This window comes from Lolium rigidum, chromosome 3 (genome assembly GCF_022539505.1).
Source record: "Lolium rigidum isolate FL_2022 chromosome 3, APGP_CSIRO_Lrig_0.1, whole genome shotgun sequence".
NCBI lineage: Eukaryota > Viridiplantae > Streptophyta > Magnoliopsida > Poales > Poaceae > Lolium > Lolium rigidum.
This window is the reverse complement of record NC_061510.1, coordinates 360,503,347-360,530,645: the sequence shown is the minus strand read 5'-3', so window position 1 is coordinate 360,530,645 and position 27,299 is coordinate 360,503,347. Positions and strand designations below refer to the sequence as shown.

The window sequence follows — 27,299 nt, the reverse complement described above, 5'->3', positions numbered from 1 at the left end:
GACGAACATGCATAGCAACTCACATGATATTCAACAAAGAGTAGTTGATGGCGTCCCCAGGAACATGGTTATCGCACAACAAGCAACTTAATAAGAGATAAAGTGCATAAGTACATATTCAATAGCACAATAGTTTTTAAGCTATTTGTCCCATGAGCTATATATTGCAAAGGTAAAGAATGGAAATTTTAAAGGTAGCACTCAAGAAATTTACTTTGGAATGACGGAGAAATACCATGTAGTAGGTAGATATGGTGGACACCAATGGTATAGTGGTTGGCTCAAGGATTTTGGATGCATGAGAAGTATTCCCTCTCGATGCAAGGTTTAGGCTAGCAAGGTTATTTGAAACAAACACAAGGATGAACCGGTGCAGCAAAACTCACATAAAAGACATATTGTAAACATTATAAGACTCTACACCGTCTTCCTTGTTGTTCAAACTCAATACTAGAAATTATCTAGACTTTAGAGAGACCAAATATGCAAACCAAATTTTAGCAAGCTCTATGTATTTCTTCATTAATGGGTGCAAAGTATATGATGCAAGAGCTTAAACATGAGCACAACAATTGCCAAGTATCAAATTATTGAAGACATTTTAGAATTACTACATGTAGCATTTCCCGATTCCAACCATATAACAATTTAACGAAGAAGATTCAACCTTCGCCATGAATACTATGAGTAAAGCCTAAGGACATATTTGTCCATATGCAACAGCGGAGCGTGTCTCTCTCCCACACAATGAATGCTAGGATCCATTTTATTCAAACAAAACAAAAACAAAAACAAACCGACGCTCCAAGCAAAGCACATAAGATGTGATGGAATAAAAATATAGTTTCAGGGGAGGAACTTGATAATGTCGTCGATGAAGAAGGGGATGCCTTGGGCATCCCCAAGCTTAGACGCTTGAGTCTTCTTAAAATATGCAGGGGTGAACCACCGCACCGGGGCATCCTCAAGCTTAGAGCTTTCACTCTCCTTGATCATCTTGTATCATCTCCTCTCTTGATCCTTGAAAACTTCCTCCACACCAAACTCGAAACAACTCATTAGAGGGTTAGTGCATAATAAAAATTCACATGTTCAGAGGTGACATAATCATTCTTAACACTTATGGACATTGCACAAAGCTACTGGACATTAATGGAACAAAGAAATTCATCCATCATAGCAAAAGAGGCAATGCAAAATAAAAGGCAGAATCTGTCAAAACAGAACAGTCCGTAAAGACGGATTTTATTGAGGCACCAGACTTGCTCAAATGAAAATGCTCAAATTTAATGAAAGTTGCGTACATATCTGAGGATCACTCACGTAAATTAGCATAATTTTCTGAGTTACCTACAGAGGATTAGGACCAAATTCGGGACAGCAAAGAAATCTGTTTCTGCGCAGTAATCCAAATCTAGTATGAACCTTACTATCAACGACTTTACTTGGCACAACAATGCACAAAACTAAGATAAGGAGAGGTTGCTACAGTAGTAAACAACTTGCAAGACTCAAATATAAAATAAAAGTACTGTAGTAAAAACATGGGTTGTCTCCCATAAGCGCTTTTCTTTAACGCCTTTCAGCTAGGCGCAGAAAGTGTGTATCAAGTATTATCAAGAGATGATGCATCGACAACGGGGTTTGGAGTTTTCTCAACCATGCATGGTATTTTGGATACATAAGTTTCAGCGGCTCCCTTTTCATTAGTCTTGGGCTTGCTACTCTCATCAAACAAATTTTCAGGAACAAGCCAAGCATAATTATCACATAGAGCTTCATGCATCGCTAGGAGCTTATATGGTATTGGTGCTTTAATCTCCCCACCATCATTTACACTATTAGTGTACTTAATTCTATCCATATCCATTTTTTCAAGTGTTTTTTTAAAATCGGTGATCGTACCAAGCCTCTCATGCTTACTAAAAACTTTTCTAGCTTCTTTAGCTATATCCGCAAATTCTCGCACTAAGACTTTTAGAACAAAATCTCTCTTCTCTCCCCGCTCCATATCAGAAAGTGTAAGAAACATGTGTTGTATCATGGGGTTGAGACTAATAAATCTAGCTTCCATCATGCGTACCAAACAAACAGAGGCATCTTCATAAGTAGGGATAGCTTTTGCAAGGGGTATATCTTTAAGATCTTCATGCATACTAATATGGGTGAAAAATTCTTCTATATTATCTCTTCCAATTATAGACCCTTGTCCCACAGGTATATCTTTTACAGTAAAATTAAAAGGAAACATGTTGAAATAAGTAAAGCAAATGCAAGTAACTAAATTTTTTTTTGTGTGTTTTTGATATAGAGTGCAAGACAGTAAATAAAGTAAAGCTAGCAACTAATTTTTTTGTGTTTTGATATATAAGTGCAGCAAACAAGAAAGTAAATAAAATAAAGCAAGACAAAAACAAAGTAAAGAGATTGGATTGTGGAGACTCCCCTTGCAGCGTGTCTTGATCTCCCCGGCAACGGCGCCAGAAAAAGAGCTTGATTGCGCGTAATTAACACGTCCGTTGGGAACCCCAAGAGGAAGGTATGATGCGCACAGCAGCAAGTTTTCCCTCAGTAAGAAACCAAGGTTTAATCGAACCAGTAGGAGTCAAGAAGCACGTTGAAGGTTGATGGCGGCGGGATGTAGTGCGGCGCAACACCAGGGATTCCGGTGCCAACGTGGAACCTGCACAACACAACCAAAGTACTTTGCCCCAACGAAACGGTGAGGTTGTCAATCTCACCGGCTTGCTGTAACAAAGGATTAGATGTATAGTGTGGATGATGATTGTTTGCGAGAAAACGGTAGAACAAGTATTGCGGTAGATTGTATTCGATGTAAAAGAATGGACCGGGGTCCACAGTTCACTAGAGGTGTCTCTCCCATAAGATAAATAGCATGTTGGGTGAACAAATTACAGTTGAGCAATTGACAAATAGAGAGGGCATGACCATGCACATACATGATATGATGAGTATTGTGAGATTTAATTGGGCATTACGACAAAGTACATAGACCGCTATCCAGCATGCATCTATGCCTAAAAAGTCCACCTTCGGGTTATCATCCGAACCCCTTCCGAGTATTAAGTTGCAAACAACAGAAAATTGCATTAAGTATGGTGCGTAATGTAATCAATAACTACATCCTCGGACATAGCATCAATGTTTTATCCCTAGTGGCAACAACACATCCACAACCTTAGAACTTTTCATCATCGTCCCAGATTTAATGGAGGCATGAACCCACTATCGAGCATAAATACTCCCTCTTGGAGTTAAGAGTAAAAACTTGGCCGAGCCTCTACTAATAACGGAGAGCATGCAAGATCATAAACAACACATAGGTAATAGATTGATAATCAACATAACATAATATTCTCTATCCATCGGATCCCAACAAACACAACATATAGCATTACAGATAGATGATCTTGATCATGTTAGGCAGCTCACATGATCCGACAATGAAGCACATAAGGAGAAGACGACCATCTAGCTACTGCTATGGACCCATAGTCCAGGGGTGAACTACTCACTCATCACTCCGGAGGCGACCATGGCGGTGAAGAGTCCTCCGGGAGATGATTCCCCTCTCCGGCAGGGTGCCGGAGGCGATCTCCTGAATCCCCCGAGATGGGATTGGCGGCGGCGGTGTCTCTGGAAGGTTTTCCGTATCGTGGCTCTCGGTACTGGGGCTTTCGCGACGAAGACTATATGTAGGCGGAAGGGCAGCCACGGAGGGGTCACGGGGGCCCCACACGCTAGGGCCGCGCGGGCCCCCCCCCGGGCCGCGCTGCCCTAGTGTGGCGGCGCCCCGTGGCCCCACTTCGTCTTCTCTTCGGTTTTCTGGAAGCTTCGTGCAAAAATAGGACCCTGGGCGTTGATTTCGTCTAATTCCGAGAATATTTCCTTACTAGGATTTCTGAAACCAAAAACAGCAGAAAACAGACAATCGGCTCTTCGGCATCTCGTTAATAGGTTAGTGCCGGAAAATGCATAAATATGACATAAAGTATGCATAAAACATGTAGATATCATCAATAATGTGGCATGGAACATAAGAAATTATCGATACGTCGGAGACGTATCACCGGCCACGTGGCTCAAACCGGTGCTAAAGCCCTGCGAGTTTCCTGCGATGTCCTAGCCGCTTGAACTGGTGATAATGCACCTTTTATTCTGGATTCGTAGCCTAACCGATGCTAAAACTCAGGGCAGGATATATGACCTTCGAAGATATGAATTCTAAGGATTTATTTTCTTACGGAGGTCTTCTCTCTTATGGTTTGAACCCTTTGAATTCATTCCTAAATGTTTCTTAAAAAAAAATTGGCAAAAAAATTTCGACAACTCAAACCTTTCATCACATTAGAAGACCAATACCAAATGATAAACCACAACAATTAATAATTATATCACAATATTAATATTTGTTCAGCAATAGACAAGGTAAGAAAATAAAGAGCTAGCTCGGTTCGACCGGTTCAAATATAGAGTCGAGAAATGTAACATGGCTCGACTCGCGAGTTGCTCACTAAAAAAGTATCAACAAGCAACATGTATGAATGTATGGTGCAAAATTTCCCGATTATTTGTGCACGTATAATGCAATGATCAGAACAATCAATAACAATATGATACCACAAAAATATATTCGATAAACCACAACAACGAATGATTATATCTGAAGAAGAATATTTATTAACTATACTCCCTAAGTTTCTAGATACAAGGTGAGTAGTTTTTGCCAAAATACTTTTGTACTTACATGCATAGCACGAAATTTAAAGAATGCATGCGGAGGAAAAATCACACAAGGTTTGGGCGGGATTACCACTAGACAATTGACGTGAGAAAGTAGAGGAGTTTTCAAAACATACGGAATTACAATCAAATCCCCAGAAAAAATGTCCACATAAGAGCATCTCCAGCCGCGTCCCCCAAAGAAATTTGAGCGCATCGGACAAAAAATCGTTCCTAGTCGCGCGCCCCAAAGGACCTTTTTGTCCGGCGCGGTCTAATACGGTGTCCGGCGTCCCGAGCCCGTCCTCGCTACACAGGGGATGCTCCGGGCACGCCGGACACAACGAAATGAGAGGCGAGGAGGCGCGGGCCCAACACATCAGCGGCTCGGACGCTCAACCGCCGCCTACGTAGCGACAATGCAGTTGTCGGGAAGGGGAACCGTCGCATTGGCAACCGCGTCGATTGACGTGCGAACCGCCAGAATGGAGCGCGAAATCCTCGAAAGAACAACCGCCGCTCTCTTCGACTTCTGCGCCGCCGTTCATCCGCTCTCAATAAGACCCTTACGTAGGCGCTTTCGGATCTACAACCGGCCGCCATTCATCCAAACCTCTCACGATGAGCGATCTCTCTCAGCTTCCATCAGACACCGACAACGAGGGTAAGCTTCCGGGATGGCGCCATTGGTGGGACAGAGTTGCGATGCCTAGCAGTGGCGATGATCCCCGTTGCCGCTGAACAGCGCAGAGGAATGGGAGGCCGTGGAGGAGGAGGCGGAGGAGGCGACGACGGCGGCGGCCCGGGCGAAGGCGGAGGTGAAAGCGAAGGCCAAGGCGAAGGCCAAGGCGCAGTCGGTGAGCACCGTCGACAACGAGGAGGACACAAGTTCCAGCGACGCGTCGACCGACACCGCCTCTTCGGAAGAGGTGACGAGTAGGAAGCGGCACTGTGAGGACGACGAGGCGGGGCCATCAAACAAGAAATAGTAGTTTAATTTTTTTATATGTAATTTGTTTATGTTTTTTCGAAGATTTATATGTAATTGTTTTATGTTGCACCACTTTAAATATTAGTACAACAATATTAGTACAAAGTTTTCTTCTATCTATTAAAATAAAAACACAGTGTTTTTAAGTTTTGGATCCCAAACGCGGTACGAAGAAAACACGGTCTCAAACAATAAATCTGGCGAAATAATGTTTCATGTCTCGGAAGGAATCGAGGTCCGCTCGGGTCGTCCCCCTCCTGGGCGACCTAGGGCGGAAACCCTAGCCGCCGCCGCCGCCGTCCTCCCTTCCTCCTCCCGCCCTCCTCGTCGTCCCCGGAGGTCGTCGCCGGCGAAGCCGGGCGCGGCCGGTGATGGGGGCGGCGGGGCTCCTCGCATGATCCCTCCGTGCGGCGGAAGGAGGCTAGCCTCCGCACGGGGGATGGCCCCGGACCGTGGAGGGTGGTGGCGGCGCGGCCCCTCGCCGGGAGGCCGGTGATGGTGGCGGCGGCATGGCCTTGATGCTGGGGCGCAGCTCTCCTCTTCCTCGTCGCGACCATCGGGCGGGCGGTGATGGGGGCGGCGTAGCAAACCCGGAACCTGGCGGCGTGATCCTCTCCTTCCGTCCTAGCCTCGGCATCGCCGGGCCAGCGGTGATGGAGACGGATCTCGCACTGCTCCTCCTCTTGGTTTGGGACCACGGCACCAAGGGCGGCGGCCCTGGATGGCGGTGGCGCCGTCGACCTGGTGGCAGGTGGCGGGCGTGGTCCTAGGGTCTCTCTTGCGTGAAGAGGAAGACCTACCGGAGGCCTGGACTCGTGATCTAGCCGGAGTGTTGAGTTCCGGAAGGCTCCGCCGGCGAATGTAACGGTGCTTTGTGCCCGGAGTTTGCTGGATCGGTGGTATTCGGTCGTGCGCACCCATGCTTTTATTCCGACCGTTTGGTGCCGGAGGGAGCGGCGCGAAGCTCTTTTTCTGTGTTGACATCAAGTGACTATGGATCCATGATGAAAGTCGGAAGAAGAGAAGTACATGAAGGCCGGAGGGGAGGACTAGCTAAGGGAGGTTCAAGTCTTTGCGCTGTTGAGGGACTTGCTTGGTGTTCCGGGCCTCACAACAGCGGTATGATAGTGGGGGCGACAACATATGTGAAGTTTCAGAGTCCTACCTTTCAGGGTGAAATCCCAAGGTCTGGCCTTAACTGGTTGTGCCTGGCAATGACCTTGTTGGAGGCATTGTTTTGAGAGTGGGGACTATCTTCAGGGTGAAAACCTAAGATCGTTGATCGGGCGACGACGGTGTTAGAGCACTGTTCCCTTCTTGGAGGCGTCGTTTTTGGAGAGTCCGTACTTCAGGTGTTGTCTTGGCGGTGGATGTATTGTTGTTGTTAGGCCCGAGATACTTGTAGCGGGACTTTTATTTCTTAGTTTTCTTTTCCTTTTTTTGGCTGTGTGCATCCGTAGTGCCATTAGGGTGGTGCGTTGTTGCAGAGGCTGGGTGTAATTGATATCTTTTTGATATTAATATATTCCCTTTATCGAAAAAAAACAATAAATCTGGCGGTCCTTTGGAGGACGCTTTAGGGACACGGTTGGAGATGCTCTAAGTTGTGCAACACAGTAGAAATATACATCTTAATATCTATACATGGGGTGGTGATCGGCACAGTAGTACATACAGGAGTACTATGGTAGAGTGAAAAAAAAGTTGGATTGTGGTAGAGACGATGGTGCTGGGCAGAGCAGGGCAGAATAACTGGGGTTTCACTTGGACTGGACTGGACCCAGCTAGCTGCATGGGGCGTGGACTGACAAAGACTGACTGCGCCTGACCCTTTGCTGCTGGTTTGTTGTATCGCCTTGGGAAGGAAACGACCCGGTGTGGCCGCAGTTTAAAATAGACTCGAGAGCGTTCCTTCCCCATGCAAGTGCAAGCAGGCCATGCCACGGTCAACAAACGCATCTGCTACTGTACGAGCTTCTTGTCATGGATTGCTTTTGGACTTGCGGCTCCTTGGCGCAGGCCATGCGCGTGCAGCAAGATCGACGATGATCCGCACTACTATAGCTTAGCTGCGACCTGCGATCCTGCCACTCTACGGCTATTTCCGTTTTGGAAATGAATCGAATTGAGTCTATGGCATTGGAAGCAGGGAGAGATTTGTTTGTTAGCTGCGATATGGGCAAAGAAGGGTTTGGAAGTTCGATTGGACAAAATACTGCATCCCCCGTTCTGTAAAATCAGGTGTATTTTTTTTAAAAAAAGTTAAACAATTGAAGCTTTGATCAAAACTTTAGAAAAAAATAATAAAATATTGCATGTCAAACCAATATCATTAGATGCATTATGACATATAAATTCATACTATACCTGTATATCATAATAGGTCTCAGTGTATATTTTATTAGGGTGTAGCTACTTCTCAGTGAATTAACTTAGTTCTTAGTTTTTTTTAGATAAAGGGAATATATTAATATCAAAAGATACCAATTACACCCAGCCTCTGCAACAACGCTCCACCCTAGTGGCAGTACGGATACACACAGCCAAAAAAGAGTAAAGTAAACTAAGAAATAAACTCGTAGTTGTTTGAGAATAGCAGAAATCTTTACCTTGTTTGACTTTTGAAAAAATCTCCATCTATACTATGCCAGAGCGGATGTAATTATCTTCAAGCCTGATCCACCTCATGTTTTGGAAGCATTGGGCAACACTAAAGAAGTGGCTATCATGCACTAATCAGATGGTAGGCCACTAGTGCGACCTGCTGGTTGATTAAGCTCTCATCTGCGCCATATCCAGACAACATTAGTCCGCGTCAAGCAGCACACTTCGCGGGCCAACTAAGCCTTCGTGCTTACTCCACCACTGTCAGTGAGAATGAGTGTGTATGTGCAAGTCCAATTAAGCAAACGTCCTCTCGGGCATGCATTGTTGACAGGATAGATTATGCCTAGATTTATATTATTTCATGAAACACGGGTTCATGAGTGCATGCATGGTTGCGTTGCATGCAATGACGACGGGTTAGTAGGGAACAATAAGTCGAATAATCGTCTCGGAGTTTAGCTGTCAATGATGCATACATGCATGGGCACCTGGCGAGTCGTTAATCATGAATTAAACAAGGGAGATCACATGGGGCCTGCAGTCCGACCACATCGCTTTTCATGTCTTGCTAGGGAATCCCATAATCCCATATTGTATCCCAACCCAAGCTAAAGAAAGAATCGAATGTAGCTAGTCAGTACTACACCGTTTCTCTCTGGGTCCTTTAGTTTGTAGTAATATAGTGCTTCTAGGTCCTAACTGCTAATTAGCACATCAGTTGCTCCACTAATCGTACAATTCTTGGGACATGATAGATGAACTAGCATTACTTAATTAACGGTCAGTTTCTACTTTCTAGTAGGCGCCGTGGTTCTTCTCAACTTTATTCGTAAGTGCTCGTGTGCATCACATCCTGGGTCCTTAAGTAATCATTAGTTAATTAACTAAGTACAAGGTAACTTTTTGAAGTCTTTAGCCGTCTTAGGATCTTACTATCAGATCAACAAAGGTTCTAATCCTCGGATATATGTAAAGGAGGAGCATTATACTACTGATGTGATCTAGTAATACTTATTTTATATTACCAAGCTAACGATTGGCTCGAGAACAGCTTCCTTCAGGGTTGAGCACTTCTCTTTTTCACTGCCAAATTACCCGCTCTATACTGGTGCCATCTAATTTGTATCCATACGATGTTAAGTATGTAGGCATCTTCAGCGGTCACTAGTAGAAAACCTCTCATCCATCTAAGCCTTTAGTACCGGTTCCCTTACGAACCGGTACTAAAGGGGGCATTAATACCGGTTCCATGCGTGGGACATCAATACCGATTCGTTATGGACCTTTAATACCGGTTCGTAACGGGAACCGGTATTAAAGGAGTTTGGGCTCGATTTCCGGGCGGTGGTGGGGCCGGGGTTGCACCTTTAGTACCGGTTCGTGTAAGGAACCGGTACTAAAGGGTCCGTGCCTATATGAGCGCGCGGCAGCGCCAGCTCCCTGCATATCTCATTCTCACTTCTCCTCTCACATTTCCAAATATCCACCTCTCACACTCCAATAATCTTTATTTTTCTCCACCATTTTAACAAGATTAACGGCATACATCTATCCAAGGGTTAGCAATATCATCCTTCCTTCCGGCGTTCCTAATTTAGCTCAGTTCTTTGATAGTTTTAACTCGTACTATTTTTGTAGTGCAAGCAAGGTGTTCGATTAAATGCCTAAGTTAGTGATTTTATTTTTTTATATGCAATTTGAGCTGAAATTATGGTATTTTTTGTAGGTTTTAATTAGTATCATCCCCGTCCTTACCGCTGTCGATCGCCGGCGTCGTCCCCTAGCCGGCACGGTACCACCTCGGTGAGCCCCTCTTCTTTTATAAAAAACAATTAGTTTTATGTGATGAACTTGAATATTAATTAAGTTGGTCACTCATATATCCATGATGTTGTGTACTTAATGATTTTTTATATATATAAAGTGCAGATGAGTCGACAATGGATGTACGGTGACCGGTGCCATCCCGAGTTCATTACTGGCATGCATTATTTTCTCAACGTGGCTGAGGCAAACAGGCGGTCGAATGGTTTCATGTATTGTCCATGTAGTTCCTGTAAGAATATGAAGAATTACTCTACCTCGAAGACCCTTCACGTCCACTGCTGGAGAATGGTTTCATGCCCAGCTATAATTGTTGGACCAAGCACGGAGAAAGAGGGGTTATATTGGAAGACAACGAAGAAGAAGAGGATAGTGACAACTATCCCTTATTCAACGAAGACGGTGGTAGTAGAATGGGGGAAGACGAAGCTGAAGAAGAGCTCATTTTTGATGAGCCGATTTTTGATGACCCGGATGACGATTTGGGTCGGGCCATTCTTGATGCAAAGATGAACTGCGGAAATGAAAAGGAGAGGTTGAAGTTGGAGAAAATGTTAGAGGATCACAACAAAGCTGTTGTACCCAAATTGCGAAAATGGTCGAGAAAAAGTCTGGGTACCACGCTGGAATTCTCTGCGAGTGGAAGGCGAGAGAATGGTACTTCGACAAGGGATTTGAAAAGTTGCTGAAAATAATAAAGAAGATGCTTCCGGGGAGAACGTGTTGCCCTCTAGCACGTACGAAGCAAAGAAGGTTGTCTGCCCTCTAGGATTAGAGGTGCAGAAGATACATGCATGCATCAATGGCTGCATCCTCTACCGCGGGGAGTACGAGAATTTGAATGCATGCCCGGTATGTAGTGCATTGAGGTATAAAATCAGGCGAGATGACCACGGCGATGTTGAGGGTGAGTCCACCCCGGGGAAGAGGGTTCTGCGAAGGTGATGTGGTATGCTCCTATAATACCACGGTTGAAACGTTTGTTCCGGAACAAAGAGCATGCCAAGTTGTTGCGATGGCACAAAGAGGACCGTAAGAAAGATGTGATGCTTGAGACACCCCGGCGACGGGTCGCGGTGGAGAAAAATCGACAGAGAGTTCAAGTCATTTTCAGATGACGCAAGGAACTTAAGATTTGGTCTAAGTACAGATGGCTTTAATCCTTTCGGGGAGCAGAGCTCCAGTCATAGCACCTGGCCAGTGACTCTATGTATCTATAACCTTCCTCCTTGGTGGCGGAGGAGGAGGGGGAACGCCGAGTGTGTGGTGGATCCAAAGGCCGAGTGTGTGGCGGATCCAAAGGCCGAGTGTGTGGCGGTGGCGGTGGCGGAGGAGGAGGGGGATAGGGTTAGGGTTAGGGTTTTTTGCTTTCTTCATTTCAATTGTTATCCATGATGAATGAAATACAATTGCTTTCTTAATTTTGCGGTGACATTGAGGTATGGAGGACGGCACCTTCGTCCGAGATGAGGAGGGGGAAGAAGCGGTGCGGCAATTGATCTATGAGAGTGCCCGTGGTCCGGAACCCGACGATGGAGATGACAACGATTTCCAAGACTTTACGAATGATTTCGGCGAGGGACTTGAGTCTGAACAAATTAGAAGAGACAACGAAGTGTCCATCACAAACTCCGGCGAGGTGTATATCTATGTATCAATTAGTCTATATGTTCATCCCTAGATGCATTCATTTATTTGTATTGCACTTATTAACGAATATTTTTTCTTTTAGCCTTCGGATCATCGAGCAAGTCCGTTAGATCAAAACGAGGCCCGACGCGGGTGCTAAAGGGCGAGGGCAGGTTAGCCCTCACGACATTCAAGGATAATGGTGAACCGGTGGAGCCCAAGGAGTTTTGCCGCAAATTTACAAGTCAATCCGGAGTTATTGTTAGGGACCATGTACCGATCAGCATTCAAGAGTGGCATAAGCCGAAGAACCCGGAGAGTGGTGCTAGTTATGTCAACGACAAGTTGAAAAATTTCTTTGGGACACGCTACTGACAAAGTTCAGCCTACCGGAAGACATGACGGAAGGCCAGAAGAATAAAGTCAAGGAATGGACATGGAAGAAGATGGCCATACAATTCCGGACCTTCAAGAAAAATTTATGGGACAAATATAAGAATGAAGATCCAGTATTCGATGATAATCTAGTGAAGATAAAAGATCACTGGGCCGCATTTAAGGAGTATAAGCAATCGTCTACTTTTGTGTCCCGATCGAAGAAAAATACCGAAAATGCTGCAAAGAAGAAACTTCCGCATCATTTGGGGTCAGGTGGCTACAAGAGTGCCATTCCGAAGTGGACAGCGTTTGAGAATAAGCTGATTGATCATGGAATCACTCCACGAGACATGAGACTGGCCCGAACGGTCCAAGTTATGGTTGTTCGCTCATGGGGCGAGGGTTGGACCCAAAGACGAGGGCTGATCGTTGCGAAGGGAAAATGGAAGGAAAAAATTGAGGCAATTGTACCGAAGCTTGTAGATGCAATTGACAAGGTCGAAAGGGAGAGTACATTCCCGATCGAGAGAATGACGAGCTGACACTCGCTGCAGGGAACCACTGAACATGTTGGACGGGTACGAGCTCGCCCGGGTCTCACCATGAAGGAAGCGTGGCCGGACAGCGGCGACACTTATAGAAGCCGTTCGCGAAAGAAGAAGAAGGACGCCGACATTGTAACGGAGTTGTTAACTAGGGTGGAGGCTCTTGAGAGAAATCATAGGGCACCTGATCAGCCGGCTGTTTCTACGGGATCCACAAGCCGATGCTGCCCCATCTCAGCGAAGAAGCGGTGTCGGTTCCTCGCATCTTGACGGATGTGGAGGAAGCTACCCCGTGGATTATGTCACGGAGAAGACAGATTGCGAGCTACATATGTTAATCGGGACCGCGTACGGTAAGGTGGCGGTCGGCTATGTGTACCCAAGTGAAGATGGAGCAATGCACCATCATATGCCCATTCCACCTGGTTGTGTTCGTGTCGGGGTGGATGAAGTTGTTTCGGGTTTTGAAAAAGTGGAGCTTGATATTCCTAGAGGTGAAGATGAGAGGACACTGGCCGATGTCAAGCACGGTTTCGCCCTATGGCCGAAGAAGTACGTCGTCCTTTTGCAAAGGCCACCGACTCCTACACATGAGCAGCAAATGCCATCGACTCCTCCTGGTGGCAGTCCTGGTGAGCAGCCAAGTCCACACCTACACGAGAGGGACCCCGGCGTGAGTCCACCATCTCGAGATCCTCCGCGTAAGACAGGCGTCCGTTAAGCGGAACGGTACGCCGCCTAGGAAGAAAGCTAGAAAGGAGAAACAACTGCCGCCTGCGAGAAGTTACCTTGGGAAAAAACTCCGGAGGAAAACGCGGAGGCCGTTCGGGCCGAGGTGAAGAAATTTTTGCACCGAAAGTGCCGGAGATACCTTTCGAGAAGACACTAGATCGGGAGAAAGTTGTGCGTACCGTTGACAATCTATATGACCCTGTACCATCGCCGCCATCGACTATGTGCGTTCTATTGAAAGGTCGTATGACAAGATGATCGAGGCGACAAAACCCGTTCAATCGGGTATCGGGGAGATAAAAGGGATACACGGTGTCTACCAGCTCGGACAACAACCCGTTCAATCGGTCGCCCCTCTCAAGGTGTTTGACGGGAATACCGTTCAAAGTTCTCGACAAGACGCAGCCGATTACGCCTTAGGCTGAACGAGCATATCGGTTTGTTCAAGGGAAAGATTTGGTCGAGAATCTCGGGAAGGTACCAACAAGTATGCGTAACTTGCATTCGTGGTACCTTAAGGCCTCAAAGGAAGGGATCGAGACTATCATGGTGCGAGTTAGGGAAGAGCACTACTTCCGGGAGTACTTGTGTGAACGTTGACTTCGCCGAACTCTTTCGGTTATACAATCTCCGGGCCCTCGACAAATCAATCATCGGTTGCTATTGTCACGTAAGTGATTTATTTATTTAATTTGAGAAGTCGTTCATTGTACTGCAGATTATAATCTTTTGTGCGCTATATTATGCGGATCGAAGATGCTCGAATGCAAAAGGGACGATATCACAGACATTGGGTTCATTGACCCGCACACAATGCATGTTAAAACCATAGAGAATCCCCTCTATAACAAGGATACACCGCAGACTTTGCTAAGGTTTTTGAAGCGACAACGTGAAAAAAAGCTAATTCTTTGGCCTTACAACTTCGAGTGAGTCTTACTGTCTTATAACACATTATATTTTGCTCACCGTATGTCAAAATTTTAACTAATGACTTATGTATATGACACTACATATTGAAACGTGCGTAGGTTTCACTTTATTCTTCTCGTCATCAATTTGGAAATTGGAGAAGTTGAAGTCTTGGACTCACTAAGCAAAAAAAGGATCTATACTTGTCTTGTTTTTTAATGTTCAGAAGGTAATTTTAATTCTTATCGGTTTGTTTCGTTAATTTCCTGCTTTGAACTAATTGATGACTCTTTTATGCATTTTCTTTTGTCGAGCAGCGTATGGCAAACTTTCATCAAGGAAGATACGTCCCGTGAATGGACACCGAAGCTGCGATGGCGTGCGAAAGTAAGTAGTACTACCTAGGTCCACACACCTTTTAATTATCATACTTGACTATTGTTTGATTGAATTATATTCTTGTAAAGAAATGCCCGCAACAACCTCCGGGAACCGATCTCTGTGGATTCTTCATTTGCGAGTACATCCGCAGAATTATCAACGAGAGAACGAATAATGAAAGAAATAAAGAGGTACAAAAACAATCTTCACAAATTTGTTTTGTTATCATAAGTTGTGCTGAGTTTCAGTAATAGTTGTTTCATGTATTCATTTGTATCTTATTCTTTTATAGTTGGCAAGAAAGCGGAACAAGCTCTCAATCGATGACCGCTTCATAGCAATAGGCGAGGAATTGGCGGGATTTTTCCTTCGGGACGTCATACCACCACTCGCGAGTTCCACTATGAATGAAGATGTACATGTTACATATATAGTTGACTCGAAGAGTACCACTATGCTACATGTAATAGACATATATAGAGTACGCCTCGGAGAGTACCACTATGCATGAAGATCGATCTTCATGCATAGTGCTACTTAATTTGCGATCTTATGCAATAACATGTGTGTTATATTATATGCACCAACTTGCTATGCATCATCTTGATCTTCATGTACTACCTAAACCCAAACGCGTTTCTGGTGCATCGACGCGATATGAAACAAACCGATATCCCTAAACCCCTCCAAAAACCCTAAAAACCAATTCTCTGCCGCGGCGAAGATTTGGAGCAAATTCCCTGCCGCGGGGGAACCTTTGGTACCGGTTCGTATTACCAACCGGTACCAAAGATCCTTAGCCCTGAGCTCTCCTGGTGGCCCACGTGGAGGCCCTTTTATACCGGTTCGTAAGCAACCGGTACGAAAGGGTGGGGGGCTTTAGTGCCGGATAATTAATACCGGTTGCTCAACCGGTACTAAAGCCCCTCTGGAACCGGTACTGATGAGAGATTTTCTACTAGTGGGTATGACCTAAAACAGATATAAAATATGTATGTTTTAGTCTGTTTAGGTCGGGTCCGTAAACGAAAATGGTCATTTGGTCACCTTTGTTCGTTTGGATCGGGACATCTTAGCGGCCTAACTCATTCGGTCCTCACCTGACCAATTTTTTTTACTTATTTTCCACCTATTTTCTAGTCAAATGGTCTGTATGTATAGAAAACAGTAATGTTGCAACCAAATTATTTTAAGTAGCGTGCACCCAACTAAACAACATAGTTCACAAGTAATGCATTGCAGCAAATAAATAACATAGTTCGTAATAAAATGAATAAAATTTGATAGGATCACTACTACTCATGGGCTGCCAACACCTACTATGCTCAATAAAATTTTCCTAGAGACAATCGTTGATATGGAAATCACGGAGCTCAGTGTGCATAAGGAAGAACTCCTCGAACATTGATGCCCCGGGTTGCGGCTCGCTCTGAAATTGCCATCCTTGGTCATGGAAGCATTCATCATCACACTTTTTCTCAACGATAATGTTGTGCATAATCACAGAAGGGATCATCACCTCCCACATGGTCTCAAGGCTGAATTGCATAGCAGGATGACGAACAGTAGCCCACTGAGACTGAAGCACACCAAATGCTCGCTACACATCTTTCCCGCAAGCCTCATCTTCTTCTCGGTTGCATGCTTGGGGATGGCCTTCACAAGCGTGTGCCAGTCAGGATAGATGGCATCAGCTAGTTACTATGGCTTGTCGTATGCATTGTCATTGATCTCATAGTAAACCACTGAAGCATTGCATTCTACAAGACTAGAGAAGATCGAAGGTCGGTGGAGCACGTTGATGTCATTGTAGGAACCGTCCATGCAAAAGAAAAAGTGTCAAATCCATAGATCAAGTGATGCAACTGGCTCAAATATGATAGTGCACCCCTCCGCATGCATGTTGTACTGCCCTTGCCATGCAAACGAACAATTCTTCCACTCCTAGTATATGCAATCTATTCTTGCAATCATCCCCGGAAACCCCCTTCCTCGTTGATGGACAACATGCGGGCAGTGGCGGCGACACTTGGCTGACTCAAGTAAACCTCGCCAAACACCATAATCACAGCTTTGCAGAACTTGTACATCGTGTCAAGGCACCTGGTATCGCTCATCCTCAAGTACTCATCAATAAGATCACCACACACTCCATATGCAAGCATGTGAATAGCTGCCGAACACTTCTAGTAAAAGGTGAAGCATAGCTCCATATACAAGCATGCAAATAGCTGCAAAAATAGTCCAGGTTGTGTACCTCAAACTCGGCCATGCAAATGGTCGAACATGTCCTGGGTGTCGATGCTGGTCGGTGGGTGCCTCCTGGCTTGTGTGCAACTGTCGGGTGGGCCATTGGGGGTAGAAGGGGAACACGAGCGGACGCGCTTTCTATCCGCGAGGATGCATAGTCAACCCAAATTTGGTCCATGAATGGGTCGCCACGGATAGGTCGGTCTGTTTGTGTCGGCCCTCTGGGCTAGAGTTTTCCTCTAACTTTGTCAGCATGGACACAAATGGAGTAGTCCGCTGTAGATGCCCTTAGTAACTAGTTGTGGAATGTTTTCAGTTGAAATAGACGATGACCCCGAGTCTCTATCCATAAATGCATATAACAAAAACTATTGATTATTCAACAAATCCTGGTAAAATCAAACATCGACCAACCCGAAGCAACCATACTGGCAACAACACCACCCAAACCTACCAAACGCCATAAAACAACACTGGACAAAGAAGAAGCACGTAGCTCCTAGGCAAAGCCTTCAAGAAGGACATATCTCTTGCCCAAACACCCGTGACAACAATGCATGATCATAGATTTTCAATTGCACCGGATAGACTGCATAGTCGTTTTTGGATCAGCACTTTGCCATCAAACTTGCTTTCCATCTCCCAATTGACCATCACCACGACTTAAAGCTCGACGAAGGGGTGATCACAACTTCAAAGTCTTGTGCCCCGACCTCACAACGACCTCTTCCAGCAAGATCTGGTGGCATCACCAAGTTATCCTATATATGACAAACCAGTAGCCCATATCCGATTCAGCAGACCCGTAGTACACACCGCATGCGCATGCTACAAAAGCCATTGCCGGTATCTTCCGCCAACCCTTCTTCAGTGCTTAGATCCACCTAAAGACCTTGACGGGCCTACCATCGACGCCGCCACACCGATCGATAGTAATGATACGTCCAAATTGCATCACTATTTTATATTATAATTTACTGTTATTCACTGATATATTTCATATTTAGAGATGATACTTATGTTATTTCATCTATTTTTGCATGTTTGATGATTATTGGTGAATTAATTGCCGGAGTCAGAATTCCGTTGGAAAAAGGACCGTTAAGATACCATATTTCTGAAGATCAGCAACTCCCGGAAATACCCAGAAGTTCCTATTTTGCCAGATGCCGGAGGAAGACAAAAGGGGAGCCAGAGGTGGGCCAGGAAGGGCCCACACCACCCCTAGGCGCGGGCCAGCCCCTGGTCGCGCCTAGGCATGGTGTGGTGGCCCTGGCCCACCTCTGATAGCGTCCCTTTGCGTATTTCATCCCCCGAGAACCCTTAGACTAGGAGGAGGATCGTAGAAATATTCCACCATCATGACGGGGCGAAAAACAACAAAGAGAGAAAAGCTCTCTGGTAGGCAGAAATCTGTCAGGGAAATTCCTTCCTGGAGGGGGGTAAATCGTCGCCATCGTCACCGTCATCGAGCTGGACTTCATCGGGATCATCATCATCATCTCCATCACCAGCACCATCATCTCCACCATCTCCACTCCGTCTTGTTGTAACATCTTGGGTTTGATCTTATCTAGTTCATAGGGGAAACTTTCCCGGTGTTAATTACTCCTTGTAGTTGATGCTATTGAGTGAAACCATTGGATTAAGGTTTATGTTCACATTGTTATTCATCATTATGTCACCTCTTATTATGATCCATATGATGTCTTGTGAGTAGTTCGTTCTGTTCTTGAGTACATGAGAGAAGTCACGATGTTAGTAGTGGAATTATGGTGAGTAATATTTAATGGTTTGATATTTAAGTTGTGGTGCTATTCTTCTAGTGGTGGCATGTGAACATCGACTACATGATACTTCACCTTTACGGGCCTAGTAGAATGCATCATGTATTTGGCTACTAATTGTGGGGTTGCTGGAGTGACAGAAACCTAAACCCCCATTGGGAAACCAGTGCATGAGGGAGTGTAGGATCTCGAAGTTTAAGGTTGTGGTTAGATTTATATTAATTACTTTCTTGTAGTGGCGGATGCTTGCAAGGGGTATACTCACAAGTATGCATTAGTCCAAGTTGGGGTAGTGCATTAGCATAGGTTCACCCACACAACACCTACCAAACCGATAAAGATTATTCAGTGCGTGAAGCGAAAGCACTTGACGAAATTTCCGTGTGTCCTCAGGAACGTTTAGACATCATAAGTAAAACAACCGTATTGTCCTTTGCTCTAGAAAGGATTGGGCCACTCGGTGCAATTATTATGATTATCTTTTATTTACTCGTACTTTATTTATTTGCAATATCAAAAACCCCTGAAAACCGGTTTGCTAGTATTTATAGTGAATCCTTGATCAAAACTGCTTGTCAACACTTTCTGCTCCTTGATGGCGTGTAACTCACACGTTCGTTGGGAACCCCAAGAGGAAGGTATGATGCGCACAGCAGCAAGTTTCCCCTCAGAAAGAAACCAAGGTTTATCGAACCAGGAGGAGCCAAGAAGCACGTTGAAGGTTGATGGCGGCGGGATGTAGTGCGGCGCAACACCGGGGATTCGGCGCCAACGTGGAACCCGCACAACACAACCAAAGTACTTTGCCCCAACGAAACAGACGAGGTTGTCAATCTCACCGGCTACTGTCGTAACAAAGGATTAGATGTATAGTGTGGATGATGATTGTTTGCAAAGAACAGTAAAGAACAAGTATTGCAGCAGATTTGTATTCGAGATGTAAAAGAATGGACCGGGGTCCACGAGTTCACTAGAGGTGTCTCTCCCATAAGATAGCATGTTGGGTGAACAAATTACGATCGGGCAATTGACAAATAGAGAGAGCATAACAATGCACATACATGACATGATGAATATTGTGAGATTTAATTGGGCATTACGACAAAGTACATAGACCGCTATCCGACATGCATCTATGCCTAAAAAGTCCACCTTCGAGGTTATCATCCGAACCCCTTCCGTATTAAGTTGCAAAACAACAGACAATTGCATTAAGTATGGTGCGTAATGTAATCAATAACTACATCCTCGGACATAGCATCAATGTTTTATCCCTAGTGGAAACAGTACACCATAACCTTAGAGGTTTCTGTCACTCCCCCAGATTCACGGAGACATGAACCCACTATCGAGCATAAATACTCCCTCTTGGAGTTAAGAGTAAAAACTTGGCCAGAGCCTCTAGTAATAACGGAGAGCATGCAAGATCATAAACAACACATAGGTAATAGATTGATAATCAACATAACATAGTATTCTCTATCCATCGGATCCCGACAAACACAACATATAGAATTACGAGATAGATGATCTTGATCATGTTAGGCAGCTCACAAGATCCGACAATGAAGCACATGAGGAGAAGACAACCATCTAGCTACTCGCTATGGACCCATAGTCCAGGGGTGAACTACTCACTCATCACTCCGAAGGCGACCATGGCGGTGAAGAGTCCTCCGGGAGATGAATCCCCTCTCCGGCGAGGTGCCGGAGGTGATCTCCAGAATCCCCGAGATGGGATTGGCGGCGGCGGCGTCTACGGTAGGTTTTCCGTATCGTGGCTCTCCGTGCTGGGGTTTCGCGACGAAGGCTATTTGTAGGCGGAAGGGGCGGGTAAAGAGGCGGCACGAGGGCCCACACCACGAGCCGGCGCGGCCGGGGCCCGGGCCGCGCCGGCCTGGTGTGTCGCCACCTCGTGGCCCCACTTCGACTCTCCTCGGTCTTCGGAAGCTTCGTGGCAAAATAGGACCCTGGGCGTTGATTTCGTCCAATTCGAGAATATTTCCTTTGTAGGATTTCGAAACCAAAACAGCAGAAACGACAAGCTGGCTCTTCGGCATCTCGTTAATAGGTTAGTGCCGGAAAATGCATAAATACGACATATAATGTGTATAAAACATGTAGATATCTATACCTAATAATAAAGGAGCTAAGGTTTCTGCCAAAAAGTTTCGTCAACGCTTTTTTTTGGACCGTTTTGCCCTCCCACCAAATCACATAATACATGAGTTTGCCATATACCGGTTCGTTTTATTCCTTCCAACCTGCCCTCCCGAACGATCCCCTCCCAATGCTGTGGCCGGCTTCGATTGAACCTATCCGCGCTCGCCCATTACAGATGTACGTATATTCTTGGGCTGGCCCAGTCATACGCCTCGCACCAGTCAAGACCCGGCGGCAAGAAAACGTCCTGGAGCGATTCTACGAGAGAAAACATGTTTTAGTCCCACCCTGCTTGTTTACATCGAGCCTCGCCTACTTAAATACGCTCCAAATCTGCCTATCAACAAGCCAAGTCGGGAATACTCAGCCGCATCGTTGCTTGGTTAATCTCTGTATGATGTGTGAGCCAAAAATTATAAACGGAAAGGGAGGAAGGAAGGAAAGCTGGGGAAAGCGAATTAAAGGAGGAATTGCAAAAATACACGCCGGTGGTGGAAGAAGGAAAGATATGGGGCGACTGCTAGAGAGATTGGACGGAAGGGAGAGCAAACCGAGCAGCCAGCGATTGGCGGCGGGCTGTGCAAGCCAGGGCGACCGAACAGAGGGATCTTGGAGATGGGGAATTTCCCCCTGATGGCGGGGTCGCTCCTCCTTAGGTGAAAGGATAAGAAGAAAACGAGGCTTAGCAGTTGCTGGCTGCTAGATATCTTGTTAGCGTGAAAAATTGATTTTTTTAACACAACTTTTTTTAATATAGTTAAGGGCGCACCTACAGGTCTTAATCTCAGTCTCCTGGGTGACTTGTCTTTTCTTCTCTTTTGACAATTGCCTAGGCTTTTTATATATAACGGGCCTACAGACAAAGCACTACAAGGCCTTGGACGAGTCACAAGATGCGTGGTTTTCATGATTTTTCTTGTTGCCTTTGTATAAAGAGTATAAGAGAAAAAATAACAAAGCTCTATACTCGTGTCTTTTGCTAGAAAAAGAGTGAAAAAAAGAGTTACAATCCATATATAACTGGAAAATCGTAACACAGGTGTAACTGGCAAAATCTTAGTTGCAGCCCACGTAAAACTGGAAAGTCCCAGTTGTAACCCACGTGGAGCTAGAAAAATATTAGTTCCAACCCACATGCAACTCGAAAAAATCTTAGTCATGACTTGCGACCGACATGTAACTGGGAAAATTTTAGTTGCGATCCACATGTAACTGGGAAAAATTTCAGTCGAGATTTACAACCCACATGCTACTGAAAAATATATCTCTGTTGCGACCCACATGCAAGCGGGAAAAATCTTAATTGCTACCCGCATGCAAGCGAGAAAGTCTCCAGTTGCAACCCACATGAGTTGCGATCCAGATGCAATTAGCAAAATCTTAGTGACAACCAATATATATCTCCCTAAAGTAGCACCAATCATAACGTAATCTCACTAATCTTGATGAATTTAATCTAATGGCTGAGTGGCTGAGATTTAATAAATCTAAGGCGCCTGATTTCCAATAATTCTTTATAATTAAACTATAATAAGGAGTCAACGATTTATTCGTCTTTATTTTCTCTTCTTAACGCCAACGGTATATTGATATGATATGTACGGTGTAGTGTGATCGAATCGGCGGGTCAATGAGCCGGTGAAGGCCCACCTAATTGTGGTTCATTAATGGGACAAACATATACCAAGAAAAGCATAGGCAGTGTGCCACAGTGGCATATTACTGATGAACTTTTAGAATTGATTACGATGGTGACCAACTGGAAAATTGTCAACACAAAAACTTTACAGGAGCATTTGAATTTTTTTTTATCCCGGTGCAACGCACGGGCACTTTTGCTAGTCATCAATAATGTGGCATGGAACATAAGAAATTATCGATACGTCGGAGACGTATCAGCATCCCCAAGCTTAGTTCTGCTCGTCCCGAGCAGGTAAACAATAACAAAGATAATTTCTGGAGTGACATGCCATCATAACCTTGATCATACTATTGTAAACATATGTAATGAATGCAGCGATCAAAACAATGGTAATGACATGAGTAAACAACTGAATCATAAAGCAAAGACTTTTCATGAATAGCACTTAAAGACAAGCATCAATAAGTCTTGCATAAGAGTTAACTCATAAAGCAATAAATCAAAGTAAAGGTATTGAAGCAACACAAAAGAAGATTAAGTTTCAGCGGTTGCTTTCAACTTATAACATGTATATCTCATGGATATTGTCAACATAGAGTAATATAACAAGTGCAATATGCAAGTATGTAGGAATCAATGCACGAGTTCACACAAGTGTTTGCTTCTTGAGGTGGAGAGAAATAGGTGAAGCTGACTCAACATTAAAGTAAAAGAAAGGTCCTTCAAAGAGGAAAGCATCGATTGCTATATTTGTGCTAGAGCTTTTATTTTGAAAACAAGAAACAATTTTGTCAACGGTAGTAATAAAGCATATGTATCATGTAAATTATATCTTACCAAGTTGCAAGCCTCATGCATAGTATACTAATAGTGCCCGCACCTTGTCCTAATTAGCTTGGACTACCGGATCATCGCAATATACATGTTTTAACCAAGTGTCACAAAGGGGTACCTCCATGCCGCTCGTACAAAGGTCTAAGGAGAAAGCTCGCATTTTGGATTTCTCGCTTTTGATTATTCTCAACTTAGACATCCATACCGGGACAACATGGACAACAGATAATGGACTCCTATTTAATGCATAAGCATGTAGCAACAATTAGTGTTCTCATATGAGATTGAGGATATATGTCCAAAACTGAAACTTCCACCATGATTCATGGCTTTAGTTAGCGGCCCAATGTTCTTCTCTAACAATATGCATGCTCCAACCATTAAGGTGGTAGATCTCTCTTACTTCAGACAAGACGGACATGCATAGCAACTCACATGATATTCAAAAAAGAGTAGTTGATGGAGTCCCCAGAAACATGGTTATCGCACAACAAGCAACTTAATAAGAGATAAAGTGCATAAGTGCATATTCAATACCACAATAGTTTTTAAGCTATTTGTCCCATGAGCTATATATTGTAAAGGTGAAGGATAGCAATTTTAAAGGTAGCACTCAAGCAATTTACTTTGGATTGGCGGAGAAATACCATGTAGTAGGTAGGTATGGTGGACACAAATGGCATAGTGGTTGGCTCAAGGATTTTGGATGCATGAGAAGTATTCCCTCTCGATACAAGGTTTAGGCTAGCAAGGTTATTTGAAACAAACACAAGGATGAAACGGTGCAGCAAAACTCACATAAAAGACATATTGTAAACATTATAAGACTCTACACCGTCTTCCTTGTTGTTCAAAACTCAATACTAGATATTATCTAGACTTTAGAGAGACCAAATATGCAAACCAAATTTAGCAAGCTCTAGGTGTTTCTTCATTAATGGGTGCAAAGTATATGATGCAAGAGCTTAAACATGAGCACAACAATTGCCAAGTATCAAATTATTCAAGACATTTTAGAATTACTACATGTAGCATTTTCCGATTCCAACCATATAACAATTTAACGAAGAAGATTCAACCTTCGCCATGAATACTATGAGTAAAGCCTAAGGACATATTTGTCCATATGCAACAGCGGAGCGTGTCTCTCTCCCACACAATGAATGCTAGGATCCATTTTATTCAAACAAAACAAAAACAAAAACAAACCGACGCTCCAAGCAAAGCACATAAGATGTGATGGAATAAAAATATAGTTTCGGGGAGAAACCTGATAATGTTGTCGATGAAGAAGGGGATGCCTTGGGCATCCCCAAGCTTAAACAGCTTGAGTCTTCTTAAAATATGCAGGGGTGAACCACGGGGCATCCCCAAGCTTAGAACTTTCACTCTCCTTGATCATATTGCATCATTCTCCTCTCTTGATCCTTGAAAACTTCCTCCACACCAAACTCGAAACAACTCATTAGAGGGTTAGTGGACAATAAAAATTAACATGTTCAGAGGTGACACAATCATTCTTAACACTTCTGGACATTGCATAAAGCTACTTGGACATTAATGGATCAAAGAAATTCATCCAACATAGCAAAAGAGGCAATGCGAAATAAAAGGCAGAATCTGTCAAAACAGAACAGTCCGTAAAGATGGATTTTATTGAGGCACCATACTTGCTCAAATGAAAATGCCCAAATTGAATGAAAGTTGCGTACATATCTGAGGATCACGCACGTAAATTGGCTTAATTTTCTGAGCTACCTACAGGGGGGCAGGTCGAAATTCGTGACAGCAAAGAAATATGTAACTGCGCAGTAATCCAAATCTAGTATTCACTTTACTATCAAAGACTTTACTTGGCACAACAAAACACAAAACTAAGATAAGGAGAGGTTGCCTCCCATAAGCGCTTTACTTGGCACAACAAAACACAAAACACAAAACAAAAATACTGTAGTAAAAACATGGGTTGTCTCCCATAAGCGCTTTTCTTTAACGCCTTTCAGCTAGGCGCAGAAAGTGTGTATCAAGTGTTATCGAGAGATGATGCATCTTCAGCGGGGTTTGGAGTTTTCTCAACCATACATAGTATGTTAGATACATAAGTTTCAGCGGCTCCCTTTTCATTAGTCTTGGGCTTGCTACTCTCATCAAACAAATTTTCGAGAACAAGCCAAGCATAGTTATTTTCTAGCGCTTCATTCATCGCTAGGAGCTTACATGGTATTGGTGCTTTGATCTCCCCACCATCATTAATGTTATTAGTGTACCTTACTCTCTCCATGTCCATCTTTTCAAGGATACTAACAAAATTGGTATAAGAACCAAGCATCTTATATTTAATAAAGACCTTTCTAGCCTCTCTTGCTATACTACCAAATTCTCTAAGAAGGGTTTCTAAAACAAAATCTTTCTTTTCCCCTTCTTCCATATCACCGAGTGTAAGAAACATGTGTTGGATTATAGGATTGAGATTAAGAAATTTAGTTTCCAACATGCGAACTAAAGCAGCAGCAATTTCATAAGTAGGAGCAAGTTCTACCAAATGTCTATCTTCAAAATCTTCAACGGTACTAACATGATTGAAAAATTCTTCTATATTATCTCTCCCAACTATAGACCCACGTCCTACCGGTATGTCTTTTGTGGTAAAATTAAAAGGAAACATGATGAATCAAGTAAAGTAAATGCAAGTAACTAATTTTTTTGTGTTTTTGATATAGAGTGCAAGACAGTAAATAAAGTAAAGCTAGCAACTAATTTTTTTTTATTTTTTGATATAATGCAGCAAACAAAGTAGTAAATAAAATAAAGCAAGACAAAAACAAAGTAAAGAGATTGGATTGTGGAGACTCCCCTTGCGAGCGTGTCTTGATCTCCCGGCAACGGCGCCGGAAAAGAGCTTGATGGCGTGTAACTCACACGTTCGTTGGGAACCCCAAGAGGAAGGTATGATGCGCACAGCAGCAAGTTTTCCCTCAGAAAGAAACCAAGGTTTATCGAACCAGGAGGAGCCAAGAAGCACGTTGAAGGTTGATGGTGGCGGGATGTAGTACGGCGCAACACCAGGGATTCCGGCGCCAACGTAGGACCTGCACAACACAACCAAAGTACTTTGCCCCAACGAAACAGCGAGGTTGTCAATCTCACCGGCTTGCTGTAACAAAGGATTAGATGTATAGTGTGGATGATGATTGTTTGCAAAGAACAGTAAAGAACAAGTATTGCAGCAGATTTGTATTCAGATGTAAAAGAATGGACCGGGGTCCACAGTTCACTAGAGGTGTCTCTCCCATAAGATAGCATGTTGGGTGAACAAATTACAGTCGGGCAATTGACAAATAGAGAGGGCATAACAATGCAAATACATGACATGATGAATATTGTGAGATTTAATTGGGCATTACGGCAAAGTACATAGACCGCTATCCAGCATGCATCTATGCCTAAAAAGTCCACCTTCAGGTTATCATCCGAACCCCTTCCAGGTATTAAGTTGCAAAACAACGAGACAATTGCATTAAGTATGGTGCGTAATGTAATCAATAACTACATCCTCGGACATAGCATCAATGTTTTATCCCTAGTGGCAACAGTACATCCATAACCTTAGAGGTTTCTGTCACTCCCCCAGATTCATGGAGACATGAACCCACTATCGAGCATAAATACTCCCTCTTGGAGTTAAGAGTAAAAACTTGGCCAGAGCCTCTACTAATAACGGAGAGCATGCAAGATCATAAACAACACATAGGTAATAGATTGATAATCACACTAGTGGAGAAGAGGCCTTTGGTCCCAAGAAAATGACCCAGTGCTGAACCAAACCGGGTCCAATGGTGGCATTGGTCCCGGTTCGTTTCTGCCCAGGACGACCCCACCCG

General features: G+C 44.1%; 1 pseudogene; it reads left to right on the top strand.

Moving 5' to 3' along the window:
• The first annotated feature begins 17,028 nt into the window (after positions 1-17,028).
• LOC124697308 overlaps positions 17,029-27,299 on the top strand; it is a 17,148-nt pseudogene continuing 6,877 nt past the window's right edge.